Source organism: Monodelphis domestica, chromosome 2, assembly GCF_027887165.1.
Source record: "Monodelphis domestica isolate mMonDom1 chromosome 2, mMonDom1.pri, whole genome shotgun sequence".
Lineage (NCBI taxonomy): Eukaryota > Metazoa > Chordata > Mammalia > Didelphimorphia > Didelphidae > Monodelphis > Monodelphis domestica.
This window is the reverse complement of record NC_077228.1, coordinates 76,537,298-76,555,832: the sequence shown is the minus strand read 5'-3', so window position 1 is coordinate 76,555,832 and position 18,535 is coordinate 76,537,298. Positions and strand designations below refer to the sequence as shown.

At 37.7% G+C, this 18,535-nt stretch overlaps 1 protein-coding gene across 8 annotated transcripts in view; it reads right to left on the bottom strand.

Moving 5' to 3' along the window:
- Window positions 1-14,376, bottom strand: part of CEP350 (centrosomal protein 350) — a 190,881-nt gene extending 176,505 nt beyond the window's left edge. For 6 of the 8 annotated variants that reach the window (XM_056815600.1, XM_056815602.1, XM_056815598.1 and 3 more), the window contains exon 1: window positions 14,105-14,376. The gene's annotated coding sequence lies outside the window, so the exon portion shown is untranslated. Of the gene's footprint in view, window positions 1-6,244; window positions 6,384-14,104 lie in introns of those variants that run through there. The other 2 variants (XM_056815599.1, XM_056815603.1) reach the window with 1 other exon arrangement.
- Between the last annotated feature and the right edge of the window lie 4,159 nt (window positions 14,377-18,535).

The following is an 18,535-nucleotide window of genomic DNA, read 5'->3' as shown; positions in this document are numbered from 1 at the left end:
TGCCTCCACACCCTATCTTTTCAAGTTTATCACACATAGCTCACCTCCACACACTCTACATTCCAGGCAAACTGACATATTTGCTATTTTTGACGTAGATTATTTATCTACAGTCTTCATACCTGTATATAAGCTGTCCATCAGGTCAGGAATACAATCTCTTCTCTCTCTTAAAATCTCTAGTTTCTAATCTAATGTTAGATAAATTCAGAGATCCAAGCTTCTGAGACAAGAACTCACTACCTAACAAAAACTTTTGGGAAAATGGAAAAATAGCATGGCAGAAACTTGGAATAGACCCACATCTCACACCATATCCCAAGATAAGTCAAACTGGATACATGATTTAGAAATAAATATTGATACCATAAGAAAATAAGTGAAGCATGGAATAGTTTACTTCTCAGATCTATGAATAAGAGAAGAATTTATGAACAAACTAGACACAGAGGCTTTACATTCCAGGATGTAAAATGGACTATTTTGATTATATAAAATTTTAAAAGTTTTTGCACACAAACCCCCAATGCAACCAAGATAAGAAGGAAAGTAGAAAGCTGGGGGGGGGGGGGGGGATTTTATAGCAATGTCTCTGATACAGACCTTATTTTTCAAACATAAAGAAACTTAGTCAAATTTGTAAAAATATGTTCCCAATTGATAAATGATCAAAGGATATGAATGGGCAATTTTCAAAGAAATGAAAGTTATCTATATTTTTATTTGCTCTAAATCACATTTTTCTTTAATTATAAACTCTTACCTTCCATCTTAGAATCAATACTATATATTGGTTCTAAGGCAGAAAAGTAGTAAGGGCTAGGTAATGGGGGGGGGGGGGTATGTGACTTGCCCAAGGTCACACAAAGGGATTATCTAAGGCTAGATTTGAAGCCAAGACCTCCAGATTCTAAGGTTGGTTCTTTATCCATTGAACCATCTAGCTAACCCCTAAATCATTCTTGATTAGAGAAATATAAATAAGACAACTCTGAGGTACCACCTCATCATACCTACCAGATTGGCTAGTATGACAGAAAATGAAAATGTTGGAGGGGATGTAAGAAAACTGTTGTTGGTGGAGTTGTGAACTTATCCAATCATTCTGTAGAGCAATTTGGAACTATGCCTAAAGGGCTTTAAAACTGCCTACACCCCTAAATTCAGCAATACCACTACTGGGTCTATATCCCAAAGAGATTTTTAAAAAGAGAAAAAGGGAGGGTTGTCTAAAAGTAAATGTACCACAATTAACCATATGAAGAGTTTCTGTAGCAAATTTTTCATCCTCAGTTGGCTTTCCAGCCTCATTTACACACACTTCTAATTGATAAACCCCAATAAAAGTTGCTATGTATACAAGGAGAAATGCAAACCAATTTTTAACATTTGCCTGGGGAAAGTATTATGAGAAGAATAAAAACGCTAATATGTAAAGTCATTAAATTCGAAATCCAAGCAATCTTTGATAATATAATCTTTTAGGTTATCTGTGATAATATAACCTTAATGAGAATTATCTTTAAGAAGATAAATTAATTTTTAAAACTTGTATTCAAAAAGAAATAGAACACTTTCTCATCATAGTTATAAATGCTATGGGATAGGAACTATACTAGTCTCTGGAGATACAAATAGAAAAATTAAATAATCTCTACCTTCTCTCAAGGAGTGCATATTCTATTGGAGAAAATTATTTGTACCCATATTAATAAATACAAAATATACACAAAATAAATGCAAGATAATGAGGAAAGGAGATCAGAAAACTACTCATTCAGGAAGTAGCACTTGATCTGAGCTTTGAGCAATGTAGGGACTCTTTAAAGAAGAAGAGGAGAAGAGAATATATTCGAAGCACAGGAGACAATCTTAGATACCAAGGAACCAAAGACTGGAGATATCTTTTATGTGGCACAGCAAACAAGCAAACTTGGCAAGAAGTAGGCAGAATTTAGTGAAAAAAGTAATAAATACTAATTCCAGAAATGTATATAGTCTCCAGACTGTGAATGACTTAAAACGTCAAATGAATTTATATTTTATCCTAGAGGCAACAGTGGCCACTGGAGCTTACTGATTAGGGGAGTAACAAGGTCAAACCTTTGCTTTAAGACTATCACTTTATTGGCTGCATGGAGGATAGAGCACAGAAGAGAGAGATGTGAAGCATGGAGATCAATCAGATAAATATTGAATCAGAAGGCCAAAGTTCCAGTACAGGTACAGATTAATTCTTTTCATCTTTGAACCTGCTTCCTCATCTATAAAATGATAACAATAAATTTCACAGCTACCTAGACCCTTGAATGGTTGTGAAGAAAACATGTAATTTATTAAAAGCTATATGAATGTAGACTATTATTGCTGTGATTATTATTGGATCAGTTAAGTTTTGGAAGATTTGGGTTTCCTAAAATTAAAAAAAAAACAAAAATAAAAACAAAGACTGTGACTTTTTAATTATGTTGTTAATGGCCTAATTTCACATTTAAGCAAAAATGTCACATGTTTTGAAATACCAGAAATAAAATTCTTAAGAGTATAAAAAAAAAATCAAGGGATTGAGAACCAGGCCTAGAGACAGGAGGTCCTAGGTTCAAATCTAAACTCAGCCACTTCCTAGCTATGTGACCCTGGGCAAGTCACTTGACCCCTATTGCCTAGCCCTTACCACTCTTCTGCCTTGGAGCCAATACACAGTATTGATGGAAGGTAAGGGTTTAAAAAAAAAAAGAAAATGTCAAAGCCCCATTTCAAGGAGTGTGGTGTAGCACATAAGCACTGGACAGAGAATCTGGAGACCAGGGTATGAATCGAAAGTCTGACACTTAACTATGTGACAAGCTACACACAAGTCACAGTCTCTCTGGGTTTCAACTTCCTCACCTGTAAAATAATAAGTACTTTGTAACCTTAAAATACTATATAACTATATTATCACTAATATTTATTAAAGTCTTCTACTTCTTGGTGGGAGTAATGAACTAATGTTTTAAATTGTTTCCCTGGTTCTAGTCTTTCACCATTTTTAAACCATCATTCAGTATGCCAAAGAAATCTCAAAAAATCTCCAATGCTCCTCATTACTTTCCCAATTAAAAAAAATAAAGAACCTAGGTCAGCCTGGCTTTCCAGTCTTTTCTCATCATATTACCTTTTACATACTCCATATTCTGGGCTTGCTTCTCTGTTCCCCAATCTCGTTCTGCCCTCTATCATCTCCATTTCATGTCTATTTACATCCTTCAAGAGGAGATACTCTGAAAATAATGTTCTTAATATGAAACATAATTATTTGTGTACACATTCTACAACTCCTCCAAACTTAGAGGACCCTTCAAGGTAGATGAAATCACAGGTACAGACCACTCTCCTTCAACTCCCCCCCCAAAAAAAGTTTTATCTAACTGCTGATTGTATTGTTGGAAAAGTAGAACATCAAATGTAAATAGATGTGTAAATAGGAAACTTTCTTGTTTCTCTATTTCCTCTGTTGAAAAAATTCCTACTTACCTCACAAAGTTGCTGTGAGAATTAAAAAAAAAATGTATGTGATAGTATAAAGAAAAGCAGAGTTTGAGATGTGATTTCTCCTTCTTAGGACATTTTTTCATGGGATTTAATTATTTTTGTTATTTTTCTATAACTTTTTGTACCCTCATTGCAATCAAATTCTATTTACTTGTCTTAGCAGACTATCAGGCTATACAGTTTTTGAAGATAGGATGTCTTGCTCATCTTTAAACTAACAGCCCTATCCTCTCCAGACTAGCACAGTACCTTGCAAATAACAAAGGCTAAATATATATATTTGCTAAAGTCCCCAAGAATACCATTTAATTCAGTCAAAAACTTCAACTTCCTATCCCACCAAACCTTCTAAAGAACTTGACTACTCTGGTTTTCATTAGACTCTCTCCTGTTGGGAGAAGCAAAGTAAAACAAAACAAACAAACAACAACCAAAAAGAAAAACAAAAAACAAAAACTGATGGACAGAGAAAAAAGAAAATATAAAGAACTTAGATCAGCATTCCTCAAAGTAATCTCAACTCAAAATATCCTGGACCCAAATTATTGCCAGAATATGCAAATACTGAAACAGGAATATAAAATATCTCCTAGGATAATGGACTGGGAAATTTTTTAAATTAAAATAGTGATAATCAAACCTATTTAAATAATTTTAAATTGCTTAACATAATTTTGACACAATTTCTTATTTCAGAACTATCAATAACATCAAAACTCTCATGAAAGAAATTTCTTTTTCAGAGATGGCTAGGAGGGGATGGTCAATGAGGTCCCTCCCAACTCTTTCTGGGAACCCTCTATTCATACCTCTAACAACACCATGTTCCCCAGGCCATAGTTTGGGAAACTGCCTTAAATAATGAATAAAATAATAGACCATCAATTCCTGAAAAAAATTCATCCATAACACTCACAGTAAAGCTTGAACAAAAATTATAGAAATTAATTCTCACATTTGTATGAAGTCATAGACTAATCATACTGTATTTATGTAATGTGAAATTCGTCAGAGTAAAGACTACTTACATTATTAGGTTACATTACATTATTTAGAATATGGAATAATTATTGCATATTAGAAAGAGTTGACAAAAACACCTTCCCTACTCTTAAAAACCATCATATCATACAAGACACAAGAATTTTTTTTTAATTTTTAATCAAATATAAAATAGTGCAAAATCTCAGAAGGAAATCTACTTAAATGGAAAGCATAAATGTTACACATTTTTGAGGCAGGAAATAAGCATATTTAGTATTATATTAAAATGAACTCTGACTTCAAAGTTAATAGAAGACTAACTTTTATTAATGTTAGTATTCTATTCTTATAAACGGATATATGTCATGATATGTCAATGGAACAGCCTTATATAGAAGTTTACTTTTAACTGGGTCTTGTGAAGTCAAGAAGCTTTTATTAAGAACCTACTATGTGTTTAGCACTTTGATAAGCAATCTTTGAAGGAAAAAAAATCTCATTTTCTGCCTTATATAATTTTTAATGCAATGTCAGCTTAGTTCAGTTTTGTTTGATATAAGAACTATATGTACAGAGTATCAGAATAGACAAAATTAATAGATTTGAAGCAAGTTATAATACTGAAATAGAAACACATCTAATCACATTTCCTTGTTAATTAACAGTATACTGCCATTTAATTGAAAACACCGTATCTACAAATGCATTCAAAACAGCTTCATTTTATTATTGTTTTCAGTAGAGCTGTTCAGATTGTTACCGAATGTCTAAAGATACAATCCTTCCAGAAATTTTAAAATACAGAAAAAGGGTAACATTATCTCAATCTCTGGTCATAACCATAACACTTCTCCAAACTCAAAACAATTTAAGGAAGTCAGTCAGTTCACAAGCATTTATTAATCGCCTGTTATGTGCCAAACAAAGTAAAAATAAGTTAAAATACTGAGAGGGAAAACCGAAATAAGAGTTCAATAAGTCATGTCAACTAACATTCACCGGCATAGTAGTCGCTTAATAAATGTTTACGGGACAGTTCGTGGTTAATTGACCCGTCTACTATGTATGTGCCAGGCATAATGCTATATGCTAGGTAAGCAAAGGTGGCAACAAGAGCATCATCAACAGACTCTGCTCTCAAGGAACGTTTTTTTTTTCTACATCAAAAATCCTGCTACATAAACATTCAGACTTCATCTCCAGATAGGGGCGAAAAGTGCAACCTTCTGCCCAGCATTTCCCCAGACCTCAAAATCGAGACCTTCAAGTTGTCCAGCCCGGTTGCCCTTCAATGCCAAGTAGTGACGTGAGCTTAAGTTGGTAGTCTCGGGCTGCCTAAGAAAAGGCGAGGAGGAACCTAACCCGTTTCTCCGTAGGAGCCTTTTGAACGTTTGTCTCCCGGCTTCCTGAACAGAGGCGAACAGCCCACCTAAAGCAGTTGCCAGGCCTCTCTCTACTTAGACGTGTTGGGAACCCCAAGGCTTGGGAAGAGAAACAGACTCGCCTCCACAGGAGTTTCCTGAGAGAAGGACCACGGGCCACGGACCCCGGACCCTGGCAGGTGCCTCGCTCCGGTCAGGGCTCTCCGGGGCGACCGGGCAGCAAGGGAGGCGACGGACAGGAGCAGGGTCCCACACCGGGTTGGGGTGCCGGCCCCGCCCCGCCTAGGACTAGCGGCCTCGGTGCCATCCCCGCCCGCGCCCCTCTTCGCCGGCCCACCGCTCACCTGAGAGTGTCGCCTCCGGCCCCGGCTGCGCCGGTTCATCCCGTGGGGCCGGGCGGAGCAGCGACGACGCCCCCACCCGGCCTGACCCGGCGGCCCGGGCTGTCCGCTGAGACCCGCCCGGCCCGGCCTGGCACCGGCTCCCTCTTCTACCCACCGGCCGGTGGGGAGAGAGAGGGACGCTGAGGAGGAAGAAGCTGACTTCTCCTCCCCGCGACAGCGCAGCCTCCGGCGCTTCGGCTTGCCCAGACTCCTTCTGGCTCTGACCCGGCTCCACTCCTCCCGCCGGGAGAGTCACTTCGGCGGCGGCAGCGGCGGTGGAGGCGGCGGCGGCAGCTCGGTCGCCATTACAGACCAACAACTGACACGGAGGAGGAGCTGCGGCGGCGACGGCGGCGGCGACGGCGGCGGCGGAGGCAGCGGCAGCAGCAGCGGCGGCGGTGGCGGCGGCAGGCGCGAGGCAGGGCGGGAGCAGCCCCGGGCCTGGAAACCTCGCGATGACTGCCCCGAGATTCTCTGCGCCAGCCGCAACTTTTCGCGCCGGCCATGATGAGTGTGGCCCAAAATTGAGGACCTGGACAGAGGAAGATCTCGAACACCATGTTAGGCGTGGCCCACATTTGAACACTTAGTAAGTAGAGCCCAAATCCATCTGCAGTCAAGAGCTGTGGTTGCCTCTTCTCCTCCTGCGTGTATAACTTCCTGGGAGCAGGGAGACCGGTTTGTACTGTGACTTTGGAGCCAAGAAACCAGAAAACTGAAACTGACAAGATATAAAGGCACAAGGGATGATGCTTTACTTATTGAATATGGGATGCACCAGGAAGAAAGCTGGATTTTTGGACTCCAGAGGACTCTGCGTTCGAATCCTGCACTCTGCTCTACTTCTAACTTTCCCCGAGCTCAGTTTCCCCATTTGTAAAATGGAGAGTGTTTAGGGTAAGATACTCTACGGTTCCTTCCAGAGTTAATTACTTTATCGATCAATCCAGAGAGCTCGCAGACTCAAGCCAGTTAGTTGTTGCTTCCATAGAAGAAAAGGATGAGGAGATGAAAGAAAGAATAGGAGTGGAAGAGACGTTATAGTAGTAATTCATGTATATAGTGCTTGAAAGTCTGCAAGGCACTTTACAACATCTCATTTAACCTGTCAGACAATTCTAGGTTGGTTTTTTGGTGATGGTGATTTTTAACCCCTATTTTAAAGATAAGAAAAACAAAACTCAATTTGTTTCCCTAGATCACACAGCTAGCTTGCTAGCTCTCTGAGGTTGTCCTACCAGTACCTTCACTTTCTTCTTAACGCCTTACTATCTTCCTTCTTATCTTATTTCACCGAAACTTCTCTCCCCAGAGTTACCAATGATCTCTTAATTGCCAAATCCTGTGGCCCTTTTTCAAAACTCATTCTTCTTGGCCTTAATGCAGCTTTTGACACTGGTGATCACCCTCTTCTCCTTGATAGTCTTTTCTCTGATTTTTAGGATACCATTCTCCCCTGGTTCTCCTCCTACCTGTCTGAATGCTCCTCTTAACACCTTTGTTGGATCTTCTTCCAAATCACACTTTCTAACCCTATGGGTCCCTAAGGGTTCTGTCCTGGTACCTTTTCTATACATCTGAATACTTCTATTTTCCTATACTATTTCATTTCATGACCTGCTCAGCTCCCATGAACTTCATTATCATCTCTATGCCTATGATTTTCAAATCCACCTCTCCCTCCTCAAGGCTCTCCAAATTCCAGTTCATCTTCTATTCAGCCACTAGAATGATTTTCCTAAAGTTTAGATCTGGCCATTTCACTCCTTACTAAATATACTCCAGTGGCACCCCATTGTCTCCAGAATCAAATACAAAATCCTCTCTATCTAGCATTTTGAAGTTCTTCATAACTTATCCCTACCCTTCCTTTCCAGTCTTCTTATATGATTTCCCCCACCACTTTGATCTAATAACTCCAGTTCACCACCTCAGAGTCATCCTTAACTCTTTCTTCTCTCTCATTCCCCTATATAAAATTAAGTGATGAGTGTCGTTAATTTTACCTTTATAGCCTCTTGAAATGATTCTCTTCTCTCTATTCACACAGCCTCTACTTTAGTTCAGGTTCTTATCATCTCTTGTTTAGATTATCACAATAGCTTCCTAATTGTTCTCCCAGCTTCTACTCATCTCCCTCTACACAGCCATCAAAGTTATAAATGTACAGTCTCATCATAAATTAATCCTCTGCTCAGGAAATTCCAGTGGCTCTGAACATTCCCAATAAGAATGTGAGCTCTCTGAAGTTAGGGAGTATTATATATATATATGTAAAAAATATATATATATATGTATATATATATTTAACCCTTACCTTCCATCTTAGAATCAATACAGTGCAGAAGAGCGGTAAGGGCTTAGGAAATGGGGGTCAAGTGAGTTGCCCAAGGTCACACAGCTAGGAAGTAGTGTGAGGTCAAATTTGAACCCAGGACCTCCCATCTCTAATCCTGTCTTTCAATCCACTGAGCCACCCTTAAGGAGTGTTTTTTTGCCTTTCTTTGTATCATGAGCACTTAGTAAGTATTTATTAAGTACCAACCATATGCCAAGCACTGTACAAAGTAGATACAAAGGAAGGCAAAAAAATTCCTTGTTCTCAAAGAGCTCAGTATAATGGCGGAGATAGCATGCAACTATAACATAACAACTGTACAAACAAGCAACTACAAGATAAATTGAAAATATAAACAGAAGAAAATATGAAAAGAAGAAAATTAATAGGGATTGGGAAAAGCTTCCTGTTAGAGATTTGTTTGTTTTTTTTTTTAAACCCTTACCTTCCGGCTTGGAGCCGAAGAGTGGTAAGGGCTAGGCAATGGGGGTCAAGTGACTTGCCCAGGGTCACACAGCTGGGAAGTGTCTGAGGCCTAATGTGGAACTTGAAGGAAGCCAAGAAAGAGAGATAGGAAAAGTTTCTTTCAGTCTCACCTAATACCCCACCTTCTGCAAGAAGTCTTTCTAGACTTCCTTAATTTGAGTACCTTCTCTAGGAGATTACTCCCAATTTATCCCACATATTTTGAGCTGTATCTTGAAGGGAATTCAAAAAATGGGCAAAGGTGAAAGAACAAAGCATCTCAAGCATGAGGGATAGCCAATGCAAAAGCACAGAATTCCCTCCTCCTCTCTCCTGGCTTCCTTTGCTTCCTTCAAGGCCCTTCAAAACCTTCCCCAAACCCTCTAATTCCAGCACTTTCTCTATTGATTATTTCCAATTTATCCTGTATGTAGCTTGTTTGTACAGTTTGCATGCTGTCTCCCCTAATTAGACCATGAGCTCCTTGAGAACAAGGAATGTTTTTTGTCTTTATAGCCCTAGCACTTACTGCTATACCTGGCACATGGTAGGCACTTAATAAATGTCATTTGATGCATTAGAAAAATATGTAATGGATTACATTATGTAATAGGGATATGATTGGGGTTTTGATGTTAAAAGATCGAACTACTGCAGATCCAAATAACACAAAAATGGGTTTTGAACAATGATACATATGTAATGTAGTGGAACTGCTTGTCACATTCAGGAGGGGGTAGGAAAGAGTGGGGGTATGGGAGGGAGGATCATGAATCAAGTAACTAAATTTAAAAAAAATTTTTTTAAATGTCATTTGATAGTGAGGAGAATATGGAAAAAATTGGGATACTAATGCATTGTTGGTGGAGTTATGAACTAGTCCAACCATTCTGAACAACAATTTGGAACTGTCTAAATAGTTATAAAATTGTGTATACCTTTTGACTCAGCAATACCATTAATAGGAAATATCCCAAAGAGATCAAAGAAAAGGGAAAATGACCTATTTGTCTAAAAATGTTTATAGCAGTTCTTTTTGTGGTGGCAAAGAATTGAAAAATTTAAGGGATGCCTATCATTTGGTAATGGCCGAACAAGTTGTGATATACAATGGGGATGAAATATTTTTGTGCTATAAGAAATGACTAGCAAGATGATTGCAGAAAAACATGGAAAGACTTATGTGAACTCACATAAAGTGAAGTGAGCAGAACCAAGAGAACATTGTACCCAGTAAGAGCAATATTGAAAGGATGATCAACTGTGAAAGACTTAGCTACTCTGATCAAGACAGTGATCCAAGACAACTCCAAAGAACCATGAGAAAAAAAAATGCTATCTACCCCAGAGAGAGAACTAATAAACTCTCAGTATAGATCAAAAAATACTTTTTTTTTTCACTTTCTTAATTGGGGGTGTTGGTAAGGATTTGTGTGTGTATATGTGTTTTCTTTTGCAGTATGGCTAATATGAAAATACATTTTGCATTACTTCACATGTATAATCAATATCAAATTGCCTTCTCAGAGGGGGGAGAGAAGAAAAGAGGAGAATTTGGACATCAAAAAATTATTAATGATTTTTTAAATTACATGTAATTGGGAAACATTTAAGAAAATAAGTTAAAAATTTTTTAAAAAAATAAACACCATTTGCCTGAATGAAACATTATGTTCCTGTCAAACTAGCCTTTTTACTGTCACTTCATCTCTGTCATTATGCTTCTACATTGACTTTCCCCATGCTGGGAACATATACCTTCAGCTTTGCCTCTTAGAATCTGGATTTCTTGAATACTGCTCAGGTTCCTTCTTCTACATGAATAAATTCTAGTTGATTGCCCAATGCCTTCCTTTATCTTAGGTACTATAACCTCCTCAACCCACACCCCCAAATTACTTTGTATTTATCCTGTATACATTGTATACTTATTTATGTACATATTGCTTCTTTCAATAGAATGTAAGTTTCTTCAAAGCAGGAACTATTTCTCTTGGTTTTGTATAGCTTCAATAACTTGTATAATGCCTTGGTGCATAGACATAGGGATGTTGTCTGTCAGTCTCATTCTTTAAGTCTAAAACTTTTCTGAACAGCATATTGTTACTGAGTTAAAGACAGATATGTGAAGGAGTTGAAACTGATTAATAAGAGTTTTCTTTGATCTCGCATAAAAAGAATATAGGTTTGACATGAACCACTCCAGAAGAGAGCCAGAGAATTCTTCAGCACATTAAGTCAAGATAGAGCAAATAGACTAGCCAGAGGAAATGAGCTAAAGAAAGAAGAAAACTAGATTTGAACCATTTAGATTATGCATCTCACAAAAGAGACTTGTTTCAATAAAAAGCAAAAAAAAAAAACCTTGAACTCAACACATTACAGAGACGCTAGGAAGGAACTGAGCAAAATCTAAAACTAGGAGGTCATAACCCAGTGTTTATCCATAAGGAACTTTAGAGTGATAGGAAGGAAATGAGTGAGAAGAAAGAGAATCCAGGAAGGCAGCAACTAGCCCATCTGGATAAAGAAAGAAAAGTAATATTGGTGACTCGCAACAGGGAAGACCCATAATAAAGAAGGCAGCCTCCATGAAGGGAGAGAGAGTAGAAAAGAACAAAATAAGTACAAGTCCAGACTCCATCAGGGAGAACACACACTAAGACTTACAGAGCATCATTTGAATCTATTAACAGTGAGCAGCAGACTAAACTGGTTTCTTATACAAGGGCTTATATCATTTTAAAAGGGATATTAGCTAAATACTAGTTGTAGAATATAAGATTTTGTATATGTACTGTAGATAATTTTTTAAATTTAATGGGCACATTAAATATTATTTTCTAATGTGAAAAAAAATTAAAACAGATTATTAGCTCCAGATAGATGATGTCCTAACAAGCATGGGAAGCTTTTCCCTTGAAGAGAATGGGATACATTCCCACCAGCAGGGCTGCCTTGTCCCCTCTTATAGTAAAGCCCTAGTCCCAAAGAGTCTTCCAAGAGAGATCAACAGGTTTTTCTTCCATCCTGTCTTCTGAGTCTCTTCTACAATAAAAATGTTAGGAACCTATGTTAATATCCCAGCCAGTCAAAAAGTATTAGACCCGTTATTGACCCTAAATATGGAGATGCATGGGGTATAGCTAGAGTTGTCTATATTTTGATCAATTCAGAACAGGTAATGAAAGTACTTTATTACATATCCTTTTGTCAAAAACTTTCTGATCCAACATAGGATCAAAGGATGTTACTTCAGCAAACTTGCATGTATATAGTAACAAAATGGCAAATAGAAGCTGGGCAGCCATGAAATAGTGATTATGGGGTTTATCTCCACTACAGGCATATTATTAAGTATTTTGGATCAGTAATTGTGTATAACATCCCCTAAAGTCTCACTCCAAAACCATATCACAATATGGAGGTAAACCTGAAATGACCGTGATCTTTCATGCTGAAAAAGCTTCGAGTATGAGCCCAATGACAGACATTATACCTATCATCTGAAAGTTTTTGTAAATTTAGAGAGTCACCAGGTATTTAACTTCCAGATTATTTTTTAAACCCTTACTTTTTATCTTAGAATCAATAATATGTATTGGTTCCAAGGCAAAAGATCATTAATGGCTAAGCAATGGGGATTTAGTGACTTGCCCAGAGTCACCTAGCTAGAAAGTATCTGAATCCAAATTTGAACCCAGGACCTCCCATCTCTAGACCTGACTTTCTATCCATTTAGTTACCTCACTGTCTCTCAGACAATGATTTTTAAACCATAACTAGTAAAGTATGGAACAGGTTTCAATCTGCATTAGTGGATGGAGTGATAGATCTTTGAAGTATTGAAATACTTAAAATAACTATAAAATGTATGCATATTACTTTACAGGGTATGAAAATATTTTTTACAACTTATAATGGTTCCACTTCATGGTTCTTATATGTTCCATTAACTTGCATTTAGTAAGTTTTGGGAAGGAGGTGCTGGTTAATAAGTGTGGGGAATTCCAGGTATGGAAGCACTGTCCAAAGATGCAAAATAGAAATATCTATAATTTATATTCTTAGAAGATTTCCAGGAATGCTGAAAAGTAAACTGATTTGCTGCCTCAGACATCTTTAATTTATATATGTATATATGCATATATACATATATATACACATACACATATATAGGACAGGATTTGAATTCAGATCTTCCTGAATCCTAGGCTAGTCCTCTTTTCATACCTAAGTAATGTCAGTTCACTTGATGTGGCTTCCAGTAAAAAATCAGTGCTCAACAAAAATAATCTCATCTGTGTTTATTTTTTTTTAAACCCTTACCTTCCATCTTGGAATCAATACTGTGTTGGTTCCAAGGCAGAAAAATGGTAAGGGCTAGGAAATGGGGATCAAGTGACTTGCCCAGGGTCACACAGCTGAGAAGTGTCTGAGGTCATATTTGAACCCAGGACCTCTCATCTCTAGGCCTGACTCTCAATCCACCGAGCTACCCAGCTGCCCCCTCGTATCTGTGTTTATGACTGATACAACTCATTGCTAAGGCTATGATTCAGTCATATTGAATAGTCCTAAAATAAAGACATTCAGTGAAAGAATATGATGTGATACTTATTCCCTTGTCAGAAATATGGAATGCATAATAACATCCTTTGATTTTCTTTGAAGTATTGTCCTAGATGTGGTTATAAATCACCTGTAATCATATCACATTTAAATATCACAGATATAAGATGTTTAAAGGGGAAGAAGATTCTTATGAATGGACCACAGATCTGACCTAGAATGGAAATGTCAATATAACTCCTATAATTCCAAAACTTTTTAGTAAATAGGAAGTTAGAATGAGAGTTGATCAGTGGATTCCTCAAGGAAGAATCTGAACTTCTCAAAAACTGAGTAAGAGCTTGACTGACCACTCCACAAAACAACTTGGGATAGGCAAAAGCTATCCATTGAACTGAGTTTAAAATTGAACCGAGTTAAAAATGAAAACAAAATATCCCTCATACCTGGATTTGATTTATTACATGTTACTGACTCATGCACAGTCATCGCAGGACACTGAAGTGTGGAGATCCTAACTGCCTGGTTCTTCTCCTATGTAATGATGGGAAAACTCCCAGATCTTGTTCCCTTTTTCCTTGGTATTCAGAGTTGACATCCATTGATATGAAGATATTTTTCTGCCCAATTCCTTCCTCTCATACTCTTATCACAATTCACTTCAATCCTATCCTCCGGAGTCCATACCTTCCTCTGTCCTTTCATTCTGTTGTGCCCTGTGGAACTCCCACTCTATTGTTAACAAACACCCATTCATTCTGGATCTTTTCACTGCCCACTCTTTCTAACTTCTTGGATTAACAGAAACCTGAAGAAGAAGAACCCTTGCTTCTCAATGTCACATCCAGATCGTCCCTTTGACAACTGTTAGCACCCTTTTCTTTGAGATTTGTTCTCTCCAGATAAATCATAAAGTCCAGCTTTGTATTGTGGACAAAAAGAAGAAAAAAACCTATTTTTCAAAGTATTAATTCTAGTCCAAAGCTTTCTTCTACATTCCCCACCTTCATCCCACCTCTCTACCTCTTGGCCTGTCTTCACATTAGAGATTTCAATACATCCTTTATGGTCTCTTCAAATACCCTAGGGATTTCTGCTATCCCTTCACTTCCCATCATCTACCTACATTTTCATTCTACCTCATTTATCTGTAGGGATGCTCATGTCTTGGGTTTCTTCAACATCTTTAACTATGCTCCTTCACTAATCATAATCACTCATCCTTCCATCTCTCCCTCAGCCTCAGTGGTTCATTCACTCAATACACATATATTAATTAATTATCTTTTGTATGTTCAACCAGAAGGGTCACTGCTGGCTACTTTCATGATCCTGTTTAACCAGAAAGACAAGAAACCAACAATACCACCCTTACTCCTGAAGTTTTGCATTCCATCCAGTACCAAAGGAAAATAGGCTCTAGGTGATTCTCAGAAAGTTAATGACCTCTGTCCCTTAGGTCCACTACCTGTTTAGATGACAAGGTCCACTTGTTAGTCTAGAAGCAGAGACTGATTGGAATTCACCATTAAACTCTTAACTCAGCCCCCACCTACTAGGAGACTCTGCTTTCTTTCTTTGATCCTGAGTTTCAATGAACACCAATTATATAATCATGAGGACCATATAGACAAATGAGGACCATATAGACATGGCTTAATTGAATGTAATTCACAGAATCAAAAGAGCAAAAGGAATAAAATCAAATATATTAAAACAACTCTCACATGGATTATATGCCTCTGTCTCCTCCCAGACCCAGGTGGTCCTAAACAACTCTAAAGACATATCTTCAACCCAAGAGACCAAGGAATACAATACATTTTCTTTAGTTTCTTAGACTCAAATCCATATAAGCCACTCCCAGTTGGGTGCTAGCCAGTGTCTCTCTCAGCTGCTTTTTCATTCAGGGCCTTCCAAGAGTGTCTGGTAAGCAAGGAAACTTGGAACCTACAGCACTGATCATTCTTCTTCATGATTTTCCTTCTTCAGTACTCTATCACTGGCAAGGCCCTGTAATCCTACATTTTGACTGCTTTCCAGAGCAACTGGTTTATTGGCTGGATTTTTATAGGATCTGAATTATTTCTAAAAGTTTGTTTGTTGCTAGAGTGACATGAAGATCCTTCCCATACTTACACTGCATTTTCTTGTCCTGGAACTCCCTCTCCCTTATTACTCTATCTCTATAGTTTTTGTTCTAGATGACACTCAATAAATTAGCAGCTGAAATTTGGGCACTCCCCTTTCATCCTCTTCCTCTTGCTTGATGACATTCTTATCCCATTAGTCAGAGAGGATTAGGGTAAAGCAAAGAGCAAAGACACTGTTAGATGCTAAGGATACAAAGAAAACAATGAAATATTCATTACTCATCCTCAAGAAGCTTACATTCTACTGAAGGGAAACAACACAGATAAGTTGATATAAATACATGTGATATAAACATTTTATTGAGAAAAGAGGGAGGGAAAGCACTTATACATGGAAGGATGAGGAAAATTCTTGTGTTGGAGGTGGCTTAAAAGCTAGGTATCAAGGGAGGAAAGGGTGAGGACAGAATGCTTTCTAAACCTAAAAGACAATCTCAGGAAAGATATAGAGAAAGGAGATGTAATGTCATGAACCGAGAAAAGTAAGTAGACCAGTTTGGCTTGAGCATAGACTTTGTAAGGGGAAATAATATGAAATTAGTTTGGGAAGACTCCTAAACCCCTTCTCTGCAAATCATTCTTGCTCTGGAATGACTTTTTGCCTTTCACTATTGTTTGCCTGGTCAATTATATACCATCCTCTATCCTTGAATCCTAATGACTCCTATTTTCATTATTGACCTTCTTCATTTCTACTCTCATGCAGCTCAGTGTTAATAGGGAAAGTATGCCACCATGCTGATTGGTTCCACTACAGATTTCTATTATTCATCTCAACTGATTTCTTATGGAAATCCTTTTGTTCTTCCCTTATTGACTCTTAGATTCTCCCATCAGCTATCTTACATTTTCTATTCTCAACACTCCTTCCTTCTCAGCAGAGGACCTTGACTCCTTCTTTATTGAAAACATAGAGACCACCTAATGTTAGCTTCCTCTTCCATCCTACTCCATTCCTCCACACTCTTATCATACCCATTTTTTGCTTCATTGCTTTAGAATCAGAGGAAGAGGTGACATTTCTTGTGAAAAGCAGCTGTATTACATGTGCTCTTGATCTTAATTCCCTCTCATGGATTTAGTTTCAGTTATCTGCTCCCATATGTTCATTATCATTTATGTTTGGATGACTTCCAGATCTATCTTCTGTGATGGTTTTTAAGTTATTCTTCAGTCCTGTCCAACTCTCTGTGACCCATTTGAGTTTTCTTGGCAGAAGTACTGGAGTGGTTTGATATTTCCTTCTCCAGCTCATTTTACAGATGAGGAAACTGAGATAGATAGAGGTGAAGTAACATCCAGGGTCACACAGCCAGTAAGTGTCCGAGCCTAGATTTGAACTCAAGAAAAGGAGTCTTCCCAACTCTAGAGAGTTGCCCCCAGATCGATCTAGTCCTTTGCTGAACTTAAATACGACAACATCAACTGCTCACTAGACATTTCCAACTGAACATCCCATTGGAATTTTAAACTTAATATGTCTAAAATAGAACTCATTATATTCCCTCTAGACTCATCTTTCCTCTAAACTTCCAAATTTCTTTTGAGAATACCACTGCTCTTCCAGTTACCCAAATTTGTGATCTCTGAGCCATCTTTAACTCTTCCTTCTTCCTCATCCCCTACATTCAGTTAGTTGCCAAGTCTTGTCAATTTTTTCTCCATGACGTCTACTTTTCAACTCTCATATACCCTATATCCTAGTTCATCATTGGGCCCTTGGAATGGTGACTTAGCATTGCATTGATCAGAATTCTTAAGTCTTTTAAAGTTGTTTTTCTTTACAATATAGTTATTATTGTATAAAAGTTCCAAGTTCTGCTCACTTCATTCTGTACCAGTTCATACAAGTCTTCCCAGATTTCTCAAAAATGATCACTTTGGGCATTTCTGATGATACAGTTATATCCCACAATACCCATATGCCATAATTTGGCTGGTGCCTTAATTTCTTCTTTACCATTACAAAAAGAGCTTCTATAAATATTTTTTCTATGTTGGCAACTAGATTTCACAGTGGTTAGAGCTTTGGACTTGGAGTTAGGAAGATGACTTCAAACACTTATTAACTCTGATTCTGGGCAAGTCACTAAGCCTATCTCTGCCTCAGAATCCTCATGTGTAAACTGAATATAGAAGAATAATTAAACTTAACCTACCATAGTTGCTGTAATGATCAAATGAAATAATATTTGTAAAGTGCTTATTTAGCAGTGTCTAGCAGATAGTATTATCAATGCTTGTTAAATCTAAATCTAGTTAAATGTACCAAAGATTTAAGTATATGAAGGATTTTTAAAATTATTATTTCATATTAATGTAATGAAATGACAAGCAGGATGATTTCAGAAAAATCTGGAAAGACTTACATGAAATGATGCAAAGTGAAGTAAGCAAAACCAGAAGAACATTGTATTCAGTGACAATATTTCTTAATGTACAACTGTGAATGACCTAATTATTCTCAGCAATATGGTGATCCAAGACAATTCAAGACTCATGAAAAATACCATCTGTCTTCTGAAAAAGAACTGATAGAGTCAAAATGCAGACTGAAATATAATATATTTCATTTTCCTTCTTTTTCTGCATTTGGGAACTCTTTCACAAAACTAATATGGAAAAATGTTCACAAGATCACACATGTAAAATCTATATCAAATAGCTTGCCATCTCAGGGAGGAGAGAGGGCTAGGAGAGATGGAGGTAGGGAGAGTCAGAAGA